The sequence below is a fragment of the Eubalaena glacialis genome, chromosome 8, assembly GCF_028564815.1.
Source record: "Eubalaena glacialis isolate mEubGla1 chromosome 8, mEubGla1.1.hap2.+ XY, whole genome shotgun sequence".
NCBI classification, from domain to species: Eukaryota; Metazoa; Chordata; class Mammalia; order Artiodactyla; family Balaenidae; genus Eubalaena; species Eubalaena glacialis.
Genome location: NC_083723.1, coordinates 119,238,738 through 119,265,625, shown reverse-complemented (window position 1 = coordinate 119,265,625; position 26,888 = coordinate 119,238,738).

The window sequence follows — 26,888 nt, the reverse complement described above, 5'->3', positions numbered from 1 at the left end:
ATATTTTATATTAGATATATACAATTACATATTTATAATTATATAATTATAGATTGTGTCAATATAATTTATATAATATGCATTTATAAATTATGTCAATATAATTTATATAATATACAATTATGTATTATATCAATATAATTTATATAATTATGTTAATATATACTAAACTATACTATATTAAATTTGCTTAGTATATTTAGTACTAAATATACTAAATTTAGTACTATAAATACTAAATTTGCTTCTGCCTACCTGAGGTTCCATCAGCCTATCAGAAATTTTGCTTCCCTTTTTAATATACTAAATTGTCCTGTATTATTTATGAGCAAACTCAGAGGACATATCCACAGAAAATTCCTAAACAGCCTGCTACCATTTCTTTTTAACTTTGTGACTTCAACTTATTTACCTAGTCACTATGTGTGGGGACAATAGTCATAATTTTCAGTATTTGTTACAGTTTTGTTCTGAATCATCTTTTCAAGAATGTTTGTATAGCTGAATTTTTGGAAAGTAAAGGTGGCATTTTTCTTTGGAGCAGAGGGCAGGTTTGTGTACTCCCCAATATAATAAAGACAATGTCTCCCTCCAAGGCAAAGGTTGAGCAAGTTTTTGTAAAGCCCATTTTAAAAAATTGGAGTTTCCCAAGCTTGGGGTTCCTCAGTTACGATGAAAACCCGCTGTTTATGCAGCATCCACCTGGGCTGCTCTGCATCACAAGCAGAGACAATGCAAATGTGAGTGAAGTCGCTTGTCTCTGACTCAAGAGTGTCATGTCATTTGCTAACATCTATGAAACTGTTGAAGGCCTACTTTATAGCTTGCGTGTCAGGTAAAATCTCATGCCATTTACTGTTTTTAACAAGGCTCAGAGAAAATAGGTACACGTAGAAATACTACTGGGTATGAATGAGAGTTAATACTATTAATATTATTATTTTGTATCATTTTATTATAGCTAATTTTTAATTTCTTAGAACTAGTTTTTTCTTAACTATTTTATATATATATATATATTTTTTAAACGTGATGATCCATTTATTTATTTATGGCTGTGTTGGGTCTTCGTTTCTGTGCGAGGGCTTTCTCTAGTTACGGCAAGTGGGAGCCACTCTTCATTGCGGTGCGCGGGCCTCTCACTATTGCGGCCTCTCTTGTTGCGGAGCACAAGCTCCAGACGCGCAGGCTCAGTAATTGTGGCTCATGGGCCTAGTTGCTCCGCGGCATGTGGGATCTTCCCAGACCAGGGCTCGAACCCATGTCCCCTGCATTGGCAGGCAGACTCTCAACCACTGCGCCACCAGGGAAGCCCCTATTTTATATTCTTATATAGTTTTTGGTACTAAAAAATCTTCATAGTGCAAAAATTCTCTATTTACTCACTTAAAAATATTGCCTTGTCTCTAAATACTGAGTTAGCTATAGTTTAAAGGTTGAATGTTATATTTTACTTATCATGTTTGGTGATTAACTTTTTATAAAAATCTAAAATGGATGAAGATAAAAATAAAATAAGCATGATAATTTCAAGTAGAGGTTTCCACATATTTTTATACAGCCTTTTTAAAACACATATTTTGGTCATCTAATTGAGCTCATGCCTCACATTTTATTATTAAAAATTCATTTATGTGATACCTTATTTCAGAAAATATGAGTTTAATAAGCACTCAGTGTCAGTTTTATATTAGGCTTTTCTGACTTGCTACCATACCATAAGTATTTTAGTATGCAATTTAAATGGTTATTAAAAGTTTTTTAGCTGGTGCACTTTATTCTATCAATTGGATACACAATAATTTATTTAGTATTTTCTTCTTATTGGAAATTTTATCTGTTCTATTTTTCACCCTATACATAACATTGTCATGATCACTTTTGTGCATAAATATTTATTCACAAATACAGCAAAATGAAAGAATAGATTCCCAGAAGTAAAATTGCCTGCTCAAATTTTGATTGTAGTTAAGAACTTTGGTTTATAGTTTAACATATATTCAGAAACCTTGTGCCATTTGACTTTTGGTGTTAAAAGAAATCTCAATAATATGGCAGGTGAAATGTAGAGGTTACACTTGGCTTTATTTGGGTTTTCAGTTTGGGAGGTTAATCGTGAAAAGTATATGAGTCAGTCATTTATTTATATGTACAGTTTTTCAAATTGTCTGCCCAGGTTTTTCCAGCTGTAATACTATTCCTCTCCACTGTGGTCAATTTCTGTCGCATATGACTCCATAAATTATTGAAGAGATAAAGGAATTGCGTACTGAAAAAAATCCCATTTATTCATCCTTGTAGCCACATATCCCTGAACAGCATATACATTTTGTGTTCAGATACTTTTGCTCAGCATAGGGTCCATGAGAATCATTCGTGTTATGGCATATTGTTGTCAGTGTTTTGTTACGTTTTACTGTTGATTAGTCCATTGTCTGTATATACATATTTTCAGTATTTATAAGCATAATAATATTAACATTATAATAATAACTAGCAATCATAATATTTTGAAGTCCATTGTCATAATTGTGCTGTTCCAAAAAAAGGTAATTACTTTTAGTTCTATATTCCTTTAATTCCAGAACTTGGTTTAAGTCTTGAGTATTCATGTTGCATTCAGCAGAAATTGTTCTAACTCAATGTACACAGACAGTTCTACTTTTAAACTTACTTTTGGGTAAATTGTCAAATCAAACATTTTAGGTAGATAACGTCTCCTTCTAATGCAAAGGTTGAGCAGGTTTTCTTAAAGCCCATCATAAAAAGTTGGAGTTTCCTAAGTTTGGATTCCTCAGTTATGATGAAAACCCAGTGCATGGGCAGCATCTACCTGGGCTGCTCTGCATCACATGGGAGAAATGGTGTAAATATGAGTAATCAAGTCCTTTGTCTCTGACCCACAAGTATCATGTCATTTGCCACCATCTACGAAACTGTTGAAGGCTTACGTGGAATTCTACACTGTTTGCTATGGACTGAATGTTTGCCTCCCTCCCCAAAATCACATGTTGAAACCTAATCCCCAGTGTGAGGGTATTTGGTTGTGGGGTCTTTGGGAGGTGATTAGGTCACTTCCGGAGGTGATTAGAAATGGGATTAGTACCTTTACAAAAGAGACCCCAGAGAGCAGCCTTGTCTCTTCTTCCATGTGAGGTTACAGCAAAAAAGTGGCTATCTGTGAAATAGGAAGCAGGCTCTTACCAGACACTGAATCTACCAGTGCCTTAATCTTAGACTTTCCAGCGTCCAGAACTATGCAAAATCAATTTTTGTTGTTTATATCCACCCGGTCCATGGTATTCTGTTAGAGCAGCCTGAATAGACTAAGATACTGTTTAATCTTTACTAGCAAAAAGGGCTCATGTAATTCTAAATGTTTCCAATTAGCATAGCCAATTAAAGCTGGGTAAAGGGCAGGTTTAGCAGATAACCCCTATAAAAGACAAACACATAATCCTTTCCCAGGTTGTAGCCATTCCAAATATGCATTCAGGTAAAGATTACTTAGTCCCTGAAAAATCTCTCCAGTCACACTTTGCAGTTTGTAACTTTACATGTGTTCCCTTTTGTATCACAGCTCTAAACCCACACAGCTTCAGGTTACAATCTTTTAGCACTGTTCTTATCTTTCATAATATTTACTGTCCATTGTACACCAGCATCTTAAAATTGTAAGAAGTTATGCATGTCACCTGTAGGCCACTTCACCCAAATCACTGCACATTTCCTGAGGTCCCCTGATGGTAGCACTTATTTCTGGAATGCAACAGGAATGGGTTGTGCTTCTGGTTTGCCATATTGCTAGAGTGAGGAAATTCCAGAGGTTTCCAGTAGGCATTCCTATTATTTTGGCTATTTCTCCATGGGTCAGAGAGCCAATATGGAAATTCTAAAAATTGTGAAATATGTCTATCTCAAGGATACATTCAGAAAGTAACCACATGATGGTTCACTACCTGACCTTACTGCAAGTTCAGTTTGGACCAAGACTCCATCTATCACCTGACACCAAAAATACACACTTTGTCTAATGAGCTGCAGTGACAATTTGCTGGTCAGGAATTAATGCCAATTCAGCACCAGTGTCTACTAATCTTTGAAAAGTCTCAGTATTTCTCCCCAGTGCACAGTCATTCTAGTAAATTGTCTTAAGTCCCTTAAGGGGAAGGCTTAGAGGAAGACTTATGTTCTATACTGTGATAGTGCTGCAGGATCTTTCCTCAAATGGACCTGGCTTCTCTTTTTATTTTTATTAGACTATTTTTTAACAGTTTTACGCTTACAGAAAAAATTACACAGATGGTACAGACAGTGCCCATATACCCTCCCATAGTTTCCCCTATTATTAACATATTAAGTAGTGTGGTTCCTTTGTTACAATTAATGAATTAGTATTGATACATATTTTTATGAATTAAAGTCCATACTCTATTCAGATTTCCTTTGTTTTCACTTTTCTGTTCCAGGATCCCATCCAAAATAACACATTACGTTTAGCTCTGTATGTTTTTAAGTTCCTCTTGAGTGGGACAGTTTCTCAGAACTTCCTTGTATTTGATGACCTTGACAGTTTCTGGGAGTACTAGTTGGGTATATTTAGGATATTTTATTGGAATTCGTCTGATGTCTTCTCATGGTTAGAATGAAGGTATGGATTTAGGACAGAGATCACAGAAGAAACACCATTTTGTCACTCATATAAAGGGTACACACATCAACATGATTTATCTATGTTAATAGTGCCCTTGATTACCTGACTGAGGTAGTATTTGTCAGGTTTCTCCACTACAAAGTTACTGCCTGCCCCATTTCATACTACCCTTTTGAAGTGGAAGTAACTATGTATAGCCCACACTTAAGGAGTGGGGAGTTAAACTACTCCTCAAGGATGGGATGGAATATCTATACAGATTATTTAAAATTCATCTCCATGGGAGATTTCTGTTTTCTCTCTTCTCCCATATGAACTCATGGATATTTATTTTATACTTCGGGTTAGAATCCAATACTGCTTTATTAATTGTCGCTCAAATTGTTCTAGATTTATCCCCTGGAAACTCTTTCAGATGGCTCCTGTGTGCCTTTGCCATACTCTAATCATTACAGTTTTCTGAGCAATTCCCTACTTGATAGCATTACAAGATGCTGCAGACTCATCTTGTATATTTCCCACATCAGTCTTATCAGCCATTTCTCAAAGAAGCTCTAGGTGTGTGTTGCTGCTAAAGTATTGTAGCTTCTACTCCTTTTTAGCACACAAAGAAATATATGCATGTATACTAACCTGTGCATAGACACATATCTGCAAATATTTATATATGAACCATATGTATCTATATTAAGTTAAACATGAGTTCTTACTGTCTCCAACTCTGATGTTTCACCTCGTGGATCATTCTAACCTCTTCTGCTTGCTTAACTATGAATTTCCATTCCAACAGTAAGAAACCTGGCTCTCACAATCCCCCATCCATTTACTTTGTTGGTCAATACCAGCATAACAATTGGTCTGTGTTCAGCGGTATCAGAATTGTTGCCTGTACCTCCATGGAGGACAATGTTTTCAAGTAACAGAGATTATGTGCAGCCCCTTTTGACTTTATTCTTATATACTCCATTCATTTCCAAAGTTACTTCAATCAACATTTTTCCCCCAGCTCCCTTTAATGTGGTTGTTTAATTCATGTGTAGTACAGGTAGATTCTCTTGTCCCAGTCTGCATTCTTTCTGGGGATCCCACAACATCCTAAATGTTCTTTTCTTTTAAATTACACACCCAAAGGTTCTCTTCGCTATTAAGTTCTAAGGATGTGGACAAATGTTTCTTTCACTTAGCAATATATATTTGGAGGTCCTCCATGTCTTTTTATGACTTGATAGCTCATTTCTTGTTATTGCTGAATAATATTCCATTGTATCGTAGTACCATAGTTTATCCATTTATCTTTTAAATGACATCCTGCTTGCTTCCAGTTTGGGGTGCTATCGACACTTTAAATACTTCACTCTTCTTTTTTATTTTTTGTGTAGTTTCTGATGTGAAGTCCGATTATTTCTTAGCCTTATTTAACTATTGGTAAGGTGTGATTTTTTTCCTCTGCTTTTTTCAAGATTTTCTTACTGTCTTTGGTTTTCTGCAGCTTGACTATGATATGACTAGATGCAAAATTGTTGATATATATCCTACTTGGTGTTCTGTGAGCTTCCTGGATCTGTGGTTTGTTGTCTTTAATTAGTTTTAGAAAGTTCTCCATCATTAGTACTTTAAATATTTCTTCTCCTCCTTTCTCTCTTTCTTCTCCTTCTGGTATTCCTGTTATATAAATATTACAGGCATACCTCATTTTATTGTTCTTGGCTTTATTGTGCTTCACAGATAATATGTTTTTTACAAATTGGCACTTTTTGGCAACACTGCATGGACCAAATCTATTGGCACCATTTTCCAAAAGCATTTGCTTACTTCATGTCTCTGTGTCACATTTTGGTAATTCTTACAATATTTCAAACCTTATTATTATTATTATTATTTACCATCTTTATTGGAGTGTAATTGCTTTACAATGGTGTGTTAGTTTCTGCTTTATAACAAAGTGAATCAGCTATACATATACATATATCCCCATATCTCCTCCCTCTTGCGTCTCCCTCCCACCCTCCCTATCCCACCCCTCTAGGTGGTCACAAAGCACTGAGCTGATCTCCCTGTCCTATGTGGCTGCTTCCCACTAGCTATCTATTTTACATTTGGTAGTATGTATAAATCCATGCTACTCTCTCACTTTGTCCCAGCTTACTCTTCCCCTTCCCTGTGTCCTCAAGTCCATTCTCTACGTCTGCGTCTTTATTCCTGTCCATTTGTTATGGTGATCAGTGATCTTTGATGTTAGTACTATGAGCCGCTGAAGGCTCAGATGCTTGTTAGCATTTTTTAGCATGTATTTTTTAATTAAAGTATGTACAAATTTTAGACAATGCTATTGTACACTTAATGCCTGTATAATTTTATATGCAATGGAAAACCTAAAAATTTGTGTGACTTGCTTTATTGCAATTCCCGCTTTATTGTGGTGGTCTGGAACCAAACCTGCAATATCACTGAGGTCTGCCTGTACACCTTTTGTAATTACCCCACTCTTCTTTCATTTTCCTTTATGTTTTTCTTTTCAGTGTTTATTCTCCCTGCATATCAGTCTAGGAAGTTTTAACTGATTTATGTTGAAGTTCACTGATTCTTATTTTGGCCATGTCCAGTCTATTGATGAGCCCAAAACAAATGCATTCTTTATTTATGTTCAAATGTGTTTGATTTCCAGCATTGCTTTTGATTCTTTCTTGAAGTTGCCATTTCTCTTTTATAACCCCCATCTATTCTTGCATGCATCCACTTGCATACCTTAATTAGAGTCCTTAACATATTAATCATAGTTATCACAATTAAGTTTCCTGTCTGATAGTTCCAATCTGTGTAATATTGGAGTTTGGTTCAGATGACTGTTTTGTCTCTTCAAACTATGTAGTTTTGGCTTTTAGCATTCCTTGTAATTTTTTATTGAAAACCACACGTGAAATATCAGATAATTGCAAATGAAGTAAATAAGCCTTAAGTGAGAGACTTTTTGTTATTTTGGTGGAGTTAGGCTGTGTTTAATGTTTGCTGTAGTTTTTGATACCAGATGTATCAAAAACTTGGCTCCCTGTCGAATATTATTTGACTGTATATACAATGGTTTATTTCTGGTCTCTCACTTCTGTTCCATTTGGTCTATGTGTTTATCTTTATGCCAGTACCATACTGATTTTATCACTATAGTTTTGTAATGTACTTTGAAAGGAAACATGATGACTCCAGCTTTGTTTTCTTTTCTCAAGAATGCCTTGGCTATTCAGGGTCTTTTGTGGTTCCACATGAATTTTAGAATTTAGTTCTATTTCTGTGAAATATACCATAAAAATTTTGATAGGAATTACATTGAATCTATTGATGGCTTTGAGTAGTATGGGCATTTTAACCATATTCTCCTCTGTGAAGATCTTTCCACTTATTTGTGTTTTCAATTTCTTTCATCAAAGTCTCATAGTTTTCAGTGTATAGATCTTTCATCTCCTTGCTTAAATTTGTTCCTAAGTGTTTTATTCTTTTTGATACTGGTGTGAGTGAGATTGTTTTCTTCATTTCTTTTTCAGGTATTTTGTTGTTACTGTATAAAAACACAACTGATGTTTGTTGATTAGTTCCAACAGTTTTTTGGTGGTGTCTTTAAGATTTTTCTATATATAACAGCCTATCATCTGCAGAGGTACTTTTACCTCCTCCTTTATAATTTGGATGCCTTTTCTTTCTTTCTCTTGCCTGATTGCTCTAGCTAGGAACTCCAATACTATGTTGAATAGGGTTGGTGAGAGTGGGCACCCTTTTCTTGTTCCTGACCTTAGAGGAAACAGTTTCAACCTTTCACTATTGAAGTTTCTGGCAGTAAACCCCATGAATGTGTCAGGACATCACTAAGACTAGGCTCCCAGTAGTTTCTTACTATAAAGCTAGTCTCCATTTAATCTCCAGCAACTTGTCAAAATTGCTACTTAAATGTTCCTACCAATTCTTGGCTGTAGCAGTTTGTGCTCCAAGTAAGCTGATCTAAGCTCTGATTCTCTATATTTTCCTGTCCTTTCAAATTTGCGGTTGTCAGTTTGACCTGTGACATCAGTTCTCTGATGGGCCTACAAAAAGTTGTTGATTTTCATTTGTTCAGCCTTTTTATTTCTTGTTGTAAGAATCATACAACAAGATTTCTAAGCTTGATTAGATGTCATAACTGAAACTAGTAGACCTAGACAGATTTTTAAAAATAAGATGATAACACTCTGTCTTCCATTTTAGTCAAGGGGTTTTAGGCTTATTTTGTGACTTAAGTCTCAGTGTTAGGTTAGATGTCATGATTCTCTATTATGGCAACTTATGTGGGGATTTGGTCAACAAACATCACTGCTGGTGATGATGATTTTTCATTTATATAGATCAAGAAATATTATAGTATGTTGATCATCTCTTTCATTCCTCGGGATAATATGATCAATTAGCCAGCTCCAGAGGTCCCAGAAAACCAAAATATTCTGATTAATGGTATGATCCTACTGTTCTTCATGGTAAATAAACTCCTTTTTGATGATTATGTGCTGCCACTTGGCCTCTGCTACAGTGTGATCCAATTATCCCAAATGAAATCAGGGAGCACATTTCAGGAGCAGCATCCCCTCATGGTCATTCCTGACCCACAAAGGAAAACAACCACAGTTTTTTCAAGGATGTAGGTGTTCTTCTCACTATGTGTATCTCATGAGCATAGTGATGGGAGTGTCTTCTTGACATTCTTATGAGATGTAATTGAGGGTTGGTATGAGGGTTGCAGAAATTAAATACATCCCAACCTTCGTGTCTCCTGATGTTGTTTGACTCTTCTCCACATCATGCCTGGGAAGATCTATCATATCAATCTCACTAAAGTTATGTTATCTTGAAGTCCAAGTTTCAGTCAACAAAACAAGTAGTTGGAGCTACCTTCAGCTGCATAAGATAACACATTAAATCAAGAATCTCTACTAAGGGCATGTCCTAGTGTTTTATTTTAGCCTTCTCAGTCTAGCACCCTTAGAATCCATTCTCACACCAGTTCCCAAGGTTTCTTTTGACATATATTTGCAAAATATTGGAATTGTTTTGTGTGTAAGCTATTTCCTCCTGCATCATAGTATGTGTCTGGCCTTCTGGATAATGCTGATATTTGACTTTAGCTATGGGTCTCATGCCAACAGGCGGTGTTGGTGGTAGGCTTAAGGAAAATTATTACCTCGTTATAAGATATATGCTCCAGGTAAGGTTAACAGAATTTTCAGCAAAGAGAGGCAAGTCTCTTTAGACACAGATGGACAGCTACTTCCACTGGCAAGGAGGCTCAGGTGACTGAATGCACAGATTCTCAGTGTCAGTGGAGCCCATCAGATGCCTTCATTCTAAATGTCATGGCCCTTATGCTTCCCAATCAAAGTTCTAACTTTCATATGAGAAAATGAGAAAGACTATAAATTAAATCAGAATTCTAATTCTGTAACTAGCACACTTAAAATTTGTGTTTAATGGTAAAAAAAATTTGGCTCTGAGGCTGCAAAAAATAAGAGATTATTCTGCTTCTACAATGGAAGTTATCTGGTTCTGAAATCATGACTTGAGCTGATAATTTAATAATCGGAGCTCCCTAGGAACTTGCTTCCATTGTCATATAACAATAAACCACAAGTAAACATCTTGATTCATTTTGATACCAGTATACACCATAGATTATTATTATCCCATTTTCCATAAACAAGATGTTCAGCAACACCATGACTAAACCAATCCAAAAATTCTGTAATTGAGAGACAGTCTCCTAGGACCGCTGGTGGTATCAGTTAGGGTCCTAATACAAGGCAAAACTATCCTAATAGTTTAAACAGGCAGAGATTTACTAAAATATGACTTCCTTAATGAAGCATTCTTTTAACACCCTATTTAAAAATGCAACCTCATGTACTGCCTAGATACCACTTGCTTTATTTTCCTCAAAAATTCTTACTGCCACTTTTTAAAATTGGTATTTTATTGTTAAGTCTTATATGTGCTTTATTACACTAAAATGTAAGCTCCACAATTTCAGAGATGTTTGTCTGTTTTGTTCATTGCATTATTCCCGTCACCTAGAACTGTACCTGTGAAATGGCAATTCTTGGGAGACATTTGTCAAAGAAATTGAGCAAACTCCATTCAAAATGAAGAAAGAGTGCCTCCTATATAAAGGAGGGGGGGTTGTATTTCCTTTTCAGAATTAGGACAAATTATAATCCCAATATGTTTAAAAGACATAAGAGATATATATGTATTTTTAGAAGCCTGATGAGATGCTTTCATGAGAGGTTATTCTAAGAAAAATGATGTTACCTTTATGAATGATTTTTGGCTTCAAACATTAAAAGCACTTTGTGGGGCTACACAAAACTTTTCCTTTACCATTTGAGAAAAAGGAAGAGACTTTTTAAAAATCATTTTAAAATTATTCATATTAATAATAAAATTGAAATGTGGTAAAGTGCTGATGATATTGCAATGAAGTTATACATTTAGTGAATGTTTATATGCTTTTAGCTTCACTAAACAAACTAATATTTCTGACATAGAAAATTAATATGTTCTTACATCTACTTGAGAAAAATATTCCATCTGCACATTGGTTATATTTGTCTTTTCCATTTATGTCCTGGCCTTCTTGCCCAGGGCAAAAGGAGTAAAGAGAGCTGGAAATGGTATTTATTACAAAGAGTAACCAACCATAAAGACTATAATTGAATCCACAAGTGTAGTCATTACATGATTAATTACTTTGGCAAATCAGCCTCCTACATATATCATAAAAATATTTGAAGGAGCTAGAAGAGAATGTACAAAAACCAGGTTTGTCATTAGCAAAATCACTGCCATCCGTGGTTTGTTTTCAGTATTTCTTTGTTTTCACCACTGTTCCTCCCTCTAATTCTCTATATTAATGACATTTTAAGATAAATGCTTTGATGATTAAGTAGTAGCAATACTAGAATAGGCTGAGGCGAACATTTTTTCAAGTTTTTGTTACACACACAAAAGATTAAACTAGATGGTTTATTTGGCAACTTACATGTCTATTGTTGTTTGATAGATTACTGCTCTCATTTCTAACATTTTTATAATGCTTCAGTTTAGTAGACAGTATATCAAAATAGTTTTTTTATCATGTTAAAAATGTATTCAATACCATATACAATGCTCTGGAAAAATAGTGTAGAGAATAGTCAGATGTGGTGAAAACTGAGATGGCTTCCTTTGCTCTGGCGGTTCTCATGCCGGGATATAAAGCCTAGATTTCTGAAGCTGTCCTATAACCTTGAGAAGAATCAGCCTGGGGGTGTAGGGAACCATCATACTTGAGATGGCAGATCAGAGAGGTGAGAAGAACCCAGATCATGGATGATATCATTAAACTACTGGGACAAGTAAAGGTAGGATGTGTCCTGAATTTGAACATTGAGTCTCCTCAGGCTCATTCTCTTGCTCAAAAACCTATAATGTCACTTAGGTTGCTTCCATGTCCTGGCTATTGTAAATGGAGCTGCATTGAACATTTTGGTACATGTCTCTTTTTGAATTATGGTTTTCTCAGGGTATATGCCCAGTAGTGGGATTGCTGGGTCGTATGGTAGTTCTATTTTTAGTTTTTTAAAGAACCTCCATACTGTTCTCCATAGTGGCTGTATCAATTTACATTCCCAGCAACAGTGCAAGAGGGTTTCCTTTTCTCCACACCCTCTCCAGCATTGACTGTTTGTAGATTTTTTGATGATGGCCATTCTGACCGGTGTGAGATGATATCTCATTGTAGTTTTGACTTGCATTTCTCTAATGATTAATGATGTTGAGCATTTTTTCATGTGTTTGTTAGCAATCTGTATATCTTCTTTGGAGAAATGTCTATTTAGGTCTTCTGCCCATTTTTGGATTGGGTTGTTTGTTTTTTTGATATTGAGCTGCATGAGCTACTTGTAAATTTTGGAGATTCACTTTGTTATAAAGCAGAAACTAACACACCATTGTAAAGCAATTATACTCCAATAAAGATGTTTATAGGTTTTTTTGGTTTTTTTTAATGTCCCTCATTACTTCTGTGCTGTTATTAAAATCATTTAACTTTACCATTATAAAAAAACAGGAAGGTACTTTGGTCTTACTTTTCACAATATAACTCAGAGTGAATTTTATTTAGTCTCATCCTTCCAATCAAACTACTTATATTCATCTAAAATTACACTGAAATTTATAATATTTTTGCTTTGATTGAAACACCCATTGGATGGTATACTATTCATCTTATCTATTTGGTAAGATTGTGAGTATCCACTTCAGTAACACTCAGACCCCTTTCCAATGATGCTTGCCCCAGGACTGGGCAGCTCCTTCAAGCTGGGTCATATAAGTTCCCCCTTGGATTTTAGAAATGACTTTAAAAAGTTCCACTCCATCTTATTATTCCAATAAATCACAAAAATATATCTTTGGAACGTTGGTGATGATGATTTCCTTCAGAAAGATTTAAGAAACTGTGGGCATTCGTGTTAATTGAAAGCAAGATAAATTAGCCCTGCAATGGGAAAATAATACAGCAATTTGAAAAAGAACATTACACATTACTGTCACATGTTGAAATAATGTTACACATTGAAAAAGAGAAAGCAGAAAAAACGTAAGGGCAATATGACTGAATATGAAGCAATTTTTTATTTTATGTTTTTTAATTATTGAGGAATAATTGATGATATAAATTTGTACATATTTAAAGTGATTTGATATACATATACATTGCAAAATGATTACCAAGATCAAGATAATTAACACATATATCATCTTACATAGGTAACATATAGTTAAAATAGGTAATTCTTTTTTTGTGTAGTGAGAATGTTTAAGATCTACTCTCAACAACTTTCAAGTATACAATACCATATTATTAACTATAGTCACCATGCTATACCATAGATCCTCTTCTTCTAACTGTAAATTTGTGTCATTTGACTTCCAACACCTTATTTCCCTCACTCCCCAGCCACTGGCAACCACCATTCTATGTTCTGTTTCTATGAAATCAGCTTTTTTTCCCCTATGATACCACATATAAGTGATACCATACAGTATTTGTCTTCTTTCTGGATTATTTCAATTAGCATAATGCCATCTAGATACATCCACGTTGGTGCAAATGGCAGAATTTCCTTTTTTATGATTCAATATCCCATTATATATACATATATATATATATATATACGCATAGATATACATATGTGTATATACATATATACACATGTATGCACACACACACACATACCATTGAAGGACATTTAGTTTTTTCTATATCCTGGCTATTGTGAATAATGCTGCAGTAAACATGTACAGATAACTCTTCGAGATGCTAATTTCTATTCCTTTGGATATATACCGAGGAGTGAGATTACTGGATCATATGGCAGTTTGATTTTTAATTTTTTGATTAAAAAATCCATTTTCCATAATGGCTGTACCATTTTATGTTCCTAACAACATTGGATGAGGGTCCCCTTTCTCTACATCCTTGCCAACATTTGTTATCTCTTGTTTTTTATGATAGCCATCCTAACAGGTGTGAAGTGATATCTCATTGTGAGGTTTTGATTTGCATTTTCCTGATGATTAGTAATGCTGAACACCTTTTCGTATACACATTGGCCATTTGTATATCTTCTGTGGAAAAATACTTATTCAGGTTCTTTGCCCATTTTAATTGGATTGTTTGCATATTTGGATATTGAGTTTGCATGAATTCTTTATATGTTTTGGATATTAACCTTTGATCAGATATGAACAGGCACATAGGCTAGTGGAATAGAATAAAGAGCCCCAATATAAGCCCACACATTTATGGTCCACTAAGTTTTGACAAGGGTGCCAGGAACAGACAATGAGGTAAGGGTAGTCTCTTTAATAAGTTGTGTTGAGAAAAATGGATATCCACATACAAAGAAAAAAAAAGACACTGGACTTTTGTTTTACACCACTTAACAAAAGTAAACTCGAAATGAATCAAAGACTTAAATATAAGACCTGAAACCATAAAACTAGAAGAAAACTTAGGAAAAGAAAATCCTTGACATTAGCGTTAGCAATAAAATTTTTTGCATAAGACATCAAGAGAATGGGCAAGAAACAAAACCCCCCCAAACCCTAAAATAAATGAGTGGGACTACATTAAACTAAAGAGCTTCTGCACAGTAAAGGAAAAGATAAATAAATTGAAAAAGCAATCTACAGAATGAAAACAATTTTTAAATAAAGTCAAAACACACCTTCTAAAATAAAGAATATATTCATTACAAAAAAGACAAATAAACCTCAAAGGGTTTGACCAAGAGTTAATTAGGCATAACTATGAATAGAAATGACAGATTTCTGAGGAAATCCCCAAAATGCAGTACAAAGATAAAAATATATGAAAATATCAAAGTGTCTTAAGAGAAAGCTAAAGAAAAAAAAAGGAATAAAGCAATAGGAGTTGAGGAAGAAGTAAATAGAGATTGGGGAAAAGTCAATATTTAAAGAGAAATTGGTATATGCATTACACAATGCTGAAAAAAAACCAAACTTTTCAGATTGAAGAAACATATCAAGTCCTGAACAAGACTAATAGTGTGTTTCCCACTGGAAAAGAATAATTGTAAAACAGAAAATCAGTGGCAAATCTGAACAGCTACCACAGAGAAAATACAGATTACACTGAAGAAAATAAAGTTGGGCTCACGACAGCCTTCTAATTATTAATAGAAGATGCCAAAAGGTCATGAAATATGTTCAAAGTGTTGTAAAAAATTATTTCTTACCTAGAATTTTACATCTGAGGAAAACAGAGAAACATTTAGATGAACAAATACAGAAAGGGTGTAGTTTCCTGAGGATAATTTTGAAAGTACTAAATATACTCCAGTTAAAGTAAAATTAAACCCAGAAAGGACTGGAAAACTAAAACTATTAATGAATAAAAAAATGTAACATATTGGAATGTATAAACTATAACTGACTGTAAAACCATAAATAATACTGGGTGTTCAGGGTTGAAAAAAGTCAAAGATTTCAGCTTTTGTAAAATTATATTTTAGATATTGTGATTATTTCTCCTATAAAAGAGTACATAAAATACCAGTTAATTTACTTTTAAAATATTTTAAATTCATAGCTGAAATTGTAACAAAGAAGAAGAAATCTGAAGTGCCTAAAGTAAGAAACATCTGCAATCTAGAAGCAATTATATTTCTGAAAAATTTAGAACATGTTTACAATAAATAAAAAAGAGCAGAGCGAGATATAAAAAGCAGACATTTCTTTCTTCCTCTATGATGATGTAGACTTCTGCCTGCTTTATCAGTGCAGTGAATACATCTCCAATCTTGTTAGAATTGTTGTAATTTAAAGTTTTTTATTTTATCATCTTTCTCCATGTTAATTAGTTTTTAAAACTTTACTATATTTTGACCACCTAGAGGGGTGGGATAGGGAGGGGGGAGGGAAGTGCAAGAGGGAGGGGATATGGGGATATATGTATATGTATAGCTGATTCACTTTGTTATAAAGCAGAAAATAACACACCATTGTAAAGCAATTATACTCCAATAAAGATGTTAAAAAAAAAAAACTTTACTATATTTAATTTTTTTTTCTTTGCTGTACTCATCATTGTTTTGAATAGTCTATACATTCTTTCTGGGTTTTTTTGTAGCTGATGTTCTTTCATTAATAGTTTTTTAAATAGTGGTTTACACATAGAATATTTTCTCAATATTTGTTTTGAAAATGTCTATTTTGCTCACAGTCTTATAATTCTGATAGATATAAAATTTCTGGTAGAGTTATTTTTTTAAAAAATACTTTGAAGATACTCTGCCTTCTGGTACCTTCACTGTATTCACTAGAAATAAGTCTAAGATTAATCTAATCATTATCCCTGTGTAGACAATCTTTTAGTTAGCTGGTAGCTTTTAAGATTGTATCTATTCTTGATCATTTTTGCCTCATTATTAAGTATGTAGATGTGGATTTACTTTTTTATTTTTCACTGCTTAGTAGTCAAAGATCATTTTAGATTTGCCACCAGTGGGATCATTCTAAGCCAAGTATTTTACAATGATTTCAAGATTTACTTATGAAATTAAGCTGCTGTCATCCACTATGGCAGGTAACTTAATAGCACGTCATTATTAGTTATTCTATCTTCCTTCCCTGTATTATTTTCCTTTGCCATCACTAGAATTTCCTTTATCTTACAAGTAAGCTACTTAATACCTGAATCCTCTTTCTGGGGAAACACAGTCTAATAGACACGGTAATAAGTAACATCTGTTTTTGCTAACTCACCTTTTCTATAACCACTTACTATGGAAGTTCCCCAGTTCTTTGTACATTATCTCCAAAACCCAGAATCTTCCTGAACCCTAGACTCATATCCCCAACTGCCTATATGATATTTCCACTTGGAAGGAAACACTTTAAGCTTAGCATGTCTAAAATTGAACTCCTGAATTCCTCCAACCAACAAAATCACTTTACCTCTCCTCCCTTTCCAGTTTCTGACCAGTCAGTCCTTCCAATTGCTCACACCAAAACTCTGGAGATATTCTTTTTTTAATTTTTATTTATTTTTTATTTTTTTAGTTAATTTTTATTGGCGTATAGTTGCTTTACAATGTTGTGTTGGTTTCTTGCTGTACAGCAAAGTGAATCAGTCATACGTATACATATATCCACTCTTTTTTTGATTTCCTTCCCACTTAGGTCACCACAGAGCATTGAGTAGAATTTCCTGTGCTATACAGTAGGTTCTCATTAGTAATCTATTTTATGTCAGTCCCAATCTCCCAGTTCATCCCACCCCCTCCTTCCCCCCTTGGTAACCATAAGTTTGTTCTCTACAACTGTGACTCTATTTCTGCTTTGCAAATAAGTTCATCTCTGCCATTTTCTAGATTCCACATATAAGTGGTTATTGCGTGATATTTGTTTTTCTCTTTCTGACTTACTTCACTCTGTATGACAATCTCTGGGTCCATCCACGTCTCTGCAAATGGCACTATTCCATTCCTTTTTATGTCTGAGTAATATTCCATTGTATATATGTACCACATCTTCTTTATCCATTCCTCTGTTGATGGACATTTAGGTTGCTTCTATTGGCTATTGTAATTAGTGCTACAATGAACATCGGGGTGCATGCATCCTTTCTGGAGATATTCTTAATACATATTCTCTTACCACTGCACCCAATGCTGTCTTCTCTACTTTAAAACTATATCCAGAATCTGACCACTTCTCTACAACTCCTAGTACCACCCTGATCCAAGCCACCATTTCTCCTGCCTATATTCACAAGAGTGTCCTAACTAGTCTCCATGCAACCATGCTTGCTCTATATTCCATTTCTATAGAACTTACAGAAATCCTTTGAAGACATGAGTATGATCATGTTACTTCACTGAACAAAATTCTTTACTGGCTTTTCACCTCACTCAAAAAAATCCAAAAACCATATAATATCCTGCAAGTCTCTATCAAATGAGGGCCTCCATCATCTCTCTGGCCTCCCCTCCTGTACTCTCCCCTCTATTCACTCTGCACTCACGCTGCTTTGGCCACAGTGTTTCTCCTTCCTGGAAAGCTCTGTTCCCAGGTATCCTAATAGTTACCTCTCACCTCCTTCAAGCATTTTAAGAAATATCACCTTTTTTATGGTTGACCCTAGATAAAATTGCCAACGACTTCCACCCTATTCGCATGTATTTTATACCCCTTACCCTATGTTTGCTTTTTAAAGCATTTATTACCTATTAATATAATAGATCTTTAAATTATTTACTATATTTAATATATTGTGTCTTTCCACCAAATAGAATGTCACCTACCTTTGTGTTTTTTTTGTGTTTTATTTATAATCTAACTCAAGCACCTAGAGGAGCTCATGATACCTAATAGATGATCAATAAATATTTGAATGTGTGTGTGTGTGTGTGTGTATTTCCATGAAAATTTCTGAAAGGGTAAATAAGTATCTGTTGGTGGAGAAACTTAAGTGCACTTTATAGCAGGAGAATGAAGCCATAGAAAGAAGTATATGAGCATCTAGGATGAAATAATAGGTTCCCTAATGTACTAGCAGAAGTGGGAAGGGATCACATGAAGTCCATTGACCCAAAATGATGAATTTTCAGGCAGAGACTGCCCAAGTTGAGTTGAGAGTGTATATAAATGTAATCATTAAAATACACACAGTGTCTGACACACAAGGACCAGTCAATAAATGTCAGTTAAAATGAATAAAATATCCTAATATCATAGTCTCATAAGTTGTGGTACTGGCCTACAGGTTAAACCAAAAAAATAATAAAAGCAATAAAACTGTCAATTTCCTGATCACCTGAAAGTGTGATGCCGCAGTAGGTAAAAATATCAGACTAAGTTATGTAGTATTTAATGGCTTCAGTGAGGGTAGTTAAACCATATCAGGATATTTAAATATGTATCTGATTTTCCATGGGTTTTGTCATTTTAGAATCAGTTTATATTTGAGTCTAACTATTTTCAGCAAGTGATCTATAAGAACCATGTGGAACTATATCTAGTCCTAATCTGTTTTTATTCTTGTTATTTCAATTGAATTCTTTCTAAGGCACTGCTGATATTTCCTTGCACTCAGTTTTCAGCCTGAGGATTTCCCCGTGATCACACTTGGCAGGAATTTCACATTGAGTAATGATCAGTATTAAAGCGCTCATTTGAATAGAAACAATAGTATGCATGTTACAGTTGACTAATTAAATATATAAATGATTCCCATCCAAGGTTTTATGATTATCTGGAATTTACCCCAGAAATTAATTAATCCCTTTTTATCATAACTACATGATTCGTGAAAGCTTGTGGAGATTAATTCTAAATTATTAGATTGTCAGTGAGAAGACTGTATGATGAAATTAAAATGTAAATGACAAAAGAAGATATATCTCTAATTATTCTGAAATAATTATTTTGGTTATCACCATAATTGATTTTATTGTTTCTATGAAATTATTTCCTTCAGCAATCAGACAGGTGTTTTCAAGAAAAACTGCTAACTCTAGACTATTCAAAGATGAGAATGTCTCATTTATACAGAAGTCATTCATGCAACAAAGTAACTTTCCTATAAAGAAAGCCAATAAACGTGAAATAAGTGAAAGCAAAATGTTTCTGAGTAGCTAACAGTAGGTATAAACCAAGATATAAAATTATATGTACTTATGGAAAAATGGGAACACATTTAGGACACCATAATAATACATATAAATGAATTATTATAGTTTAAAAGGTTATACATAAAAGAATATGTAATTATTTGTTCCTTACGGATATTTCCTTCAGTAATATATATCAGTTGTTTAGAATTAATTCCAGAGAAATTCAGTTTAAAATGGACTTGTAGATAACACTCAGCAAAATGTGTGTTGGCATGTCATCCTTTGGCAACAGAAGACTTAGGTGTACATACATGTGTTCATTTTATATATATGTGTGTGTGCATATATATATATATATATATACACATCTAAGAATGTAAGTTGGGATAGTATTTGGAACAAAAATAAAGAAATGATGATTTAATAATACGTATTTTTTTCTTTCAGTCTGCAGTTTGTTTTTTAATTTACTTAAATATGTTCACATTTTTAGAAGAGCAGAAATTAAAAACTTTTATGTCAAACCTACCAATTTTTTCTAAGAATCATGTTTTTGTTATATATAAACATCTTTGCCAAAACCAAATACCTTTTCTTGTATTTTTCTTCTAGAAATTGAAAGATTTTTAGTTGTATATTTAGGGCTATGATCTATTTGGAGCTAAATTTTGTAAGGATTTATTATTTTGCATAATGATATATAATTGTTTCACCATCATTTTTGATGACTCTTCTTTCTCTACTAAATTATTTTTGAAGTTTGAGAAAATCAATTGACCATACCTATATGGGTTTATTTCTGGACTTTCTGTTCTATTTCACTGATCTATGTATCTATACTTTCACAAATACTATGTAGTATTGATTACTGTAATTTATAGTAAATCTTGCAATCATTCTCCCATGTTGTGCTTCTTGTACAAAATTGGTTTTGCTATTGTAGTTCCATTACTTTCCATAGAAATTTTAGACTCTATTTGTTGATTTGTACAAAAAAACACCCTGAAACACACAAATAAAAAATGCATGTTGGGACTTTGATTGGGATTATGTTGAATCTATAGATTAGTTTGAGGAAAATTGACATCCTACAAACGTTTCATTCATGAAACTAGGATATATTCCCAATATTTTTGGTTTACTTGATTTCTGTCATCAGTATTTTATTGTTTTTAACAAATCTTATTAGCAGCAAACATATTTTGTTAGATTTATATGAAAGGTTTTTGTGTGTATTTTGTGTTTTTCTCATTTCTTGAGATGCAGTTGATATATGACTTTTTATTAGTTAGAGGTGTACACCATAATGAATTGATATTTGTGTATATTGAGAAATGATTACCACAATTAGTTTAGTTAATCTTCATCACCTCGCATAATCACATTTTTTCCTTGTATGAGAACATTTTTTTTAACACTTTATTAGAGTATAATTGTTTTACAATGGTGTGTTAGTTTCTGCTTTATAACAAAGTGAATCAGCTATACATATACATTTATCCCATTATCTCCTCCCTCTTGCGTCGCCCTCCCACTCTCCATATGCCACCCCTCTAGGTGGTCACAAAGCACTGAACTAATCTCCCTGTGCTATGCGGCTGCTTCCCAATAGCTATCTGTTTTACATTTGGTAGTGTATATATGTCCATGCCACTCTCTCACTTCATCCCAGCTTACCCTTCCCCCTCCCCATGTCCTCAAGTCCATTCTCTACATCTGCGTCTTTATTCCTATCCTGCCCTTAGGTTCTTCAGAACCATTATTTTTTCTTTAGATTCCATATATATGTGTTAGCATATGGTATTTGTTTTTCTCTTTCTGACTTACTTCACTCTGTATGACAGACTCTATGTCCATCCACCTCACTAAAAATAACTCAATTTCATTTCTTTTTAAGGCTGAGTAATATTCCATTGTATATATGTGCCACATCTTCTTTATCCATTCATCTGTCGATGGACACTTAGGTTGCTTCCATGTCCTGTATTGTAAATAGAGCTGCAATGAACATTATCGTACATGACTCTTTGTGAATTATGGTTTTCTCAGGGTATATGCCCAGTAGTGGGATTGCTGGGTCGTATGGTAGTTCTATTTTTAGTTTTTTGAGGAACCTCCATACTGTTCTCCATAGTGGCTGTATCAATTTACATTCCCACCAACAGTGCAAGAGGGTTCCCTTTTCTCCACACCCTCTCCAGCATTGATTGTTTGTAGATTTTTTGATGATGGCCATTCTGACAGGTGTGAGATGATATCTCATTGTAGTTTTGATTTGCATTTCTCTAATGATTAATGATGTTGAGCATTCTTTCAAGTGTCTATTGGCAATCTGTATATCTTATTTGGAGAAATGTCAATTTAGGTCTTCTGCCCATTTTTGGATTGGGTTGTTTGTTTTTTTAATATTGAGCTGCATGAGCTGCTTGTAAATTTTGGAGATTAATCCTTTGTCAGTTGCTTCATTTGCAAATATTTTCTCCCAGTCTGAGGGTTGTCTTTTCATCTTGTTTATGGTTTCCTTTGCTGTGCAAAACTTTTAAGTTTCATTAGGTCCCATTTGTTTATTTGTGTTTTTATTTCCATTTCTCTAGGAGCTGGGTCAAAAAGGATCTTGCTGTGATTTATGTCGTAGAGTGTTCTGCCTATGTTTTCCTGTAAGAGTTTGATGGTGTCTGGCCTTACATTTAGGTCTTTAATCCATTTTGAGTTTATTTTTGTGTATGGTGTTAGGGAGTGTTCTAACGTCATTCTTTTACATGTAGCTGTCCAGTTTTCCCAGCACCACTTATTGAAGAGGCTGTCTTTTCTCCACTGTATATGCTTGCCTCCTTTATCAAAGATAAGGTGACCATATGTGCGTGGGTTTATCTCTGGGCTTTCTATCCTGTACCATTGATCTATATTTCTGTTTCTGTGCCAGTACCATACTGTCTTGATTGTAGCTTTGTAGTATAGTATGAAATCTGGGAGCCTGATTCCTGCAGCTCCATTTTTCTTTCTCAAGATTGCTTTGGCTATTCGGGGTCTTTTGTGTTTCCATACAGATTGTGAAATTTTTTGTTCTAGTTCTGTGAAAAATGCCAGTGGTAGTTTGATAGGGATTGCATTGAATCTGTAGATTGCTTTGGGTAGTAGAGTCATTTTCACAGTGTTGATTCTTCCAATCCAAGAACGTGGTATATCTCTCCATCTATTTGTATCATCTTTAATTTCTTTCATCAGTGTCTTATAATTTTCTGCATACAGGTCTTTTGTCTCCTTAGGTAGGTTTATTCCTAGATATTTTATTCTTTCTGTTGCAATGGTAAATAGGAGTGTTTTCTTAATTTCACTTTCAGATTTTTCATCATTAGTGTACAGGAATGCAAGAGATTTCTGTGCATTAATTTTGTATCCTGCTACTTTACCAAATTCATTGATTAGCTCTAGTAGTTTTCTGGTAGCATCTTTAGGATTCTCTATGTATAGTATCATGTCATCTGCAAACAGTGACAGCTTTACTTCTTCTTTTCCGATTTGGATTCCTTTTATTTCTTTTTCTTCTCTGATTGCTGTGGCTAAAACTTCCAAAACTATGTTGAATAATAGTGGTGAGAGTGGGCAACCTTGTCTTGTTCCTGATCTTAGTGGAAATGGTTTCAATTTTTCACCATTGAGGACGATGTTGGCTGTGGGTTTGTCATATATGGCCTTTATTATGTTGAGGAAAGTTCCCTCTATGCCTACTTTCTGCAGGGCTTTTATCATAAATGGGTGTTGAATTTTGTCGAAAGCTTTCTCTGCATCTATTGAGATGATCATATGCTTTTTCTCCTTCAATTTGTTAATATGGTGTATCACGTTGACTGATTTGCATATATTGAAGAATCCTTGCATTCCTGGGATAAACCCCACTTGATCATAGTGTAGATCCTTTTCATGTGCTATTGAATTCTGTTTGCTAGTATTTTGTTGAGTATATTCACATCTATGTTCATCAGTGATATGAGCCTGTAGTTTTCTTTCTTTGTGACATCTTTGTCTGGTTTTGGTATCAGGGTGATGGTGACCTCGTAGAATGAGTTTGGGAGTGTTCCTCCCTCTGCTATGTTTTGGAAGAGTTTGAGAAGGATAGGTGTTAGCTCTTCTCTAAATGTTTGATAGAATTTGCCTGTGAAGCCATCTTGTCCTGGGCTTTTGTTTGTTGCAGGATTTATAATCATATTTTCAATTTCAGTGTTTGTGATTGGTCTGTTCATATTTTCTTTTTCTTCCTGGTTCAGTCTCGGAAGGCTGTGCATTTCTAAGAATTTGTCCATTTCTTCCAGGTTGTCCATTTTATTGCCATATATTTGCTTGTAGTAATCTCTCATGATCCCTTGTATTTCTGCAGTGTCAGTTGTTACTTCTCCTTTTTCATTTCTAATTCTATTGGTTTGAGTCTTCTCCCTTTTTTTTTTTAAATAAGTCTGGCTAATGGTTTATCAATTTTGTTTATCTTCTCAAAGAACCAGCTTTTAGTTTTATTGATCTTTGCTATTGTTTCCTTCATTTCTTTTTCTTTTATTTCTGATCTGATCTTTCTGATTTCTCTCCTTCTGCTAAATTTGGGGGGTTTTTTTGTTCTTCTTTCTCTAATTGCTTTAGGTGTAAGGTTAGGCTGTTTATTTGAGATGTTTCTTGTTTCTTAAGGTAGGATTGTATTGCTGTATGCTTCCCTTTTAGAACTGCTTTTGCGGCATCCCATAGGTTTTGGGTCATCGTGTTTTCATTGTCATTTGTTTCTAGGTATTTTTTGATTTCCTCTTTGATTTCTTCAGTGATCTCTTGTTTATTAAGGAGTGTGTTCTTTAGCCTCCATGTGTTTGTATTTCTTACAGATTTTTTCCTGTAATTGATATCTAGTCTCATAGCATTGTGGTCAGAAAAGATACTTGATATGATTTCAACTTTCTTAAATTTACCAAGGCTTGATTTGTGACCCAAGATATGATCTATCCTGGAGAATGTTGCATGAGCACTTGAGAAGAAAGTGTATTCTGTTGTTTTTGGATGGAATGTCCTATAAATATCAATAAAGTCTATCTTGTTTAATGTATCATTTACAGCATGTGTTTCCTTATTTATTTTCATTTTGGATGATCTGTCCATTAGTGAAAGTGGGGTGTTAAAGTCCTCTACTATGATTGTGTTACTGTCGATTTACCCTTTTATGGCTGTTAGTATTTGCCTTATGTATTGAGGTGCTCCTATGTTGGGTGCATAAATATTTACATTGTTATATCTTCTTCTTGGATTGATCCCTTGATGATTATGTAGTGTCCTTCTTTGTCTCTTGCAGTAGTCTTTGTTTTAAAGTCTATTTTGTCTGATATGAGAATTGCTACTCCAGCTTTCTTTAGATTTCCATTTGCATAGAATCTTTTTCCATCCCCTCACTTTCAGTCTGTATGTGTCCCTAGGTCTGAAGTGGGTCTCTTGTAGACAGCATATATACGGGTCTTGTTTTTGTATCCATTCAGCCAATCTATGTCTTTTGGTTGGAGCATTTAATCCATTTACATTTAAGGTAATTATCGATATGTATGTTCCTATTACCATTTTCTTAATTGTTTTGGGTTTATTATTGTAGGTCTTTTCCTTCTCTTGTGTTTCCTGCCTAGAGAAGTTCCTTTAGCGTTTGTTGTAAAGCTGGTTTGGTGGTGCTGAATTCTCTTAGCTTTTGCTTGTCTGTAAAGGTTTTAATTTCTCCACTGAATCTGAATGAGATCCTTGCTGGGTAGAGTAATCTTGGTTGTAGGTTTTTCTCCTTCATCACTTTAAATATGTCCTGCCACTCCCTTCTGGCTTGCAGAGTTTCTGCTGAAAGATCAGCTGTTAACCTTGTGGTGATTCCCTTATGTGTTATTTGTTGTTTTTCCCTTGCTGCTTTAAATATTTTTTTTCTATTTAATTTTTGACAGTTTGATTAATATGTGTCTTGGTGTGTTTCTCCTTGGATTTATCCTGTATGAGACTCTCTGCGCTTCCTGGACTTGATTGACTATTTCCTTTCCCATATTAGGGACGTTTTCAATGATAATCTCTTCAAATATTTTCTCAGTCCCTTTCTTTTTCTCTTCTTCTGTGGGACCTCTATAATTCAAATGTTGGTGCATTTAATGTTGTCCCAGAGGTCTCTGAGACTGTCCTCAATTCTTTTCATTCTTTTTTCTTTATTCTGCTCTGCAGTAGTTATTTCCACTATTTTATCTTCCAGGTCACTTATCCGTTCTTCTGCCTCAGTTATTCTGCTATTGATCCCTTCTAGAGAATTTTTAATTTCATTTATTGTGTTGTTCATCACTGTTTGTTTGCTCTTTAGTTCTTCTAGTTCCTTGTTAAACCTTTCCTGTATTTTCTCCATTCTATTTCCAAGATTTTGGATCATCTTTACTATCATTATCCTGAATTCTTTTTCAGGATATTTTTCAGGAAATAGACTGCCTATTTCCTCTTCATTTGTTTGGTCTGGTGGGTTTTTGCCCTGCTCCTTCATCTGCTGTGTGTTTTTCTGTCTTCTCATTTTGCTTAACTTACTGTGTTGGGGTCTCCTTTTCACAGGCTGCAGGTTCGTAGTTCCCATTGTTTTTGGTGTCTGTCCCCAGTGGCTAAGGGTGGTTCAGTGTTTTGTACAGGCTTTCTGGTGGAGGGGACTAGTTCCTGTGTTCTGGTGGATGAGGCTGGATCTTGCCTTTCTGGTGGGCAGGTCCACATCTGGTGGTGTGTTTTGGGGTGTGTGTGGCCTTATTATGATTTTAGGCAGCCTCTCTGCTAATGGATGGTGTTGTGTTCCTGTCTTGCTAGTTGTTTGGCCTAGGGTGTCCAGCACTGTAGCTTGCTGGTCGTTGAGTGGAGCTGGGTCTTGGCTTTGAGATGGAGATCTCTGGGAGATTTTTGCTGTTTGATATTACATGGAGCTGGGAGGTCTCTTGTGGACCAGGGTCCTGAACTTGGCTCCCCCACCTCAGAGGCATAGCCCTGACACCTGGCTGGAGCACCAAGAGCCTTTCATCCAC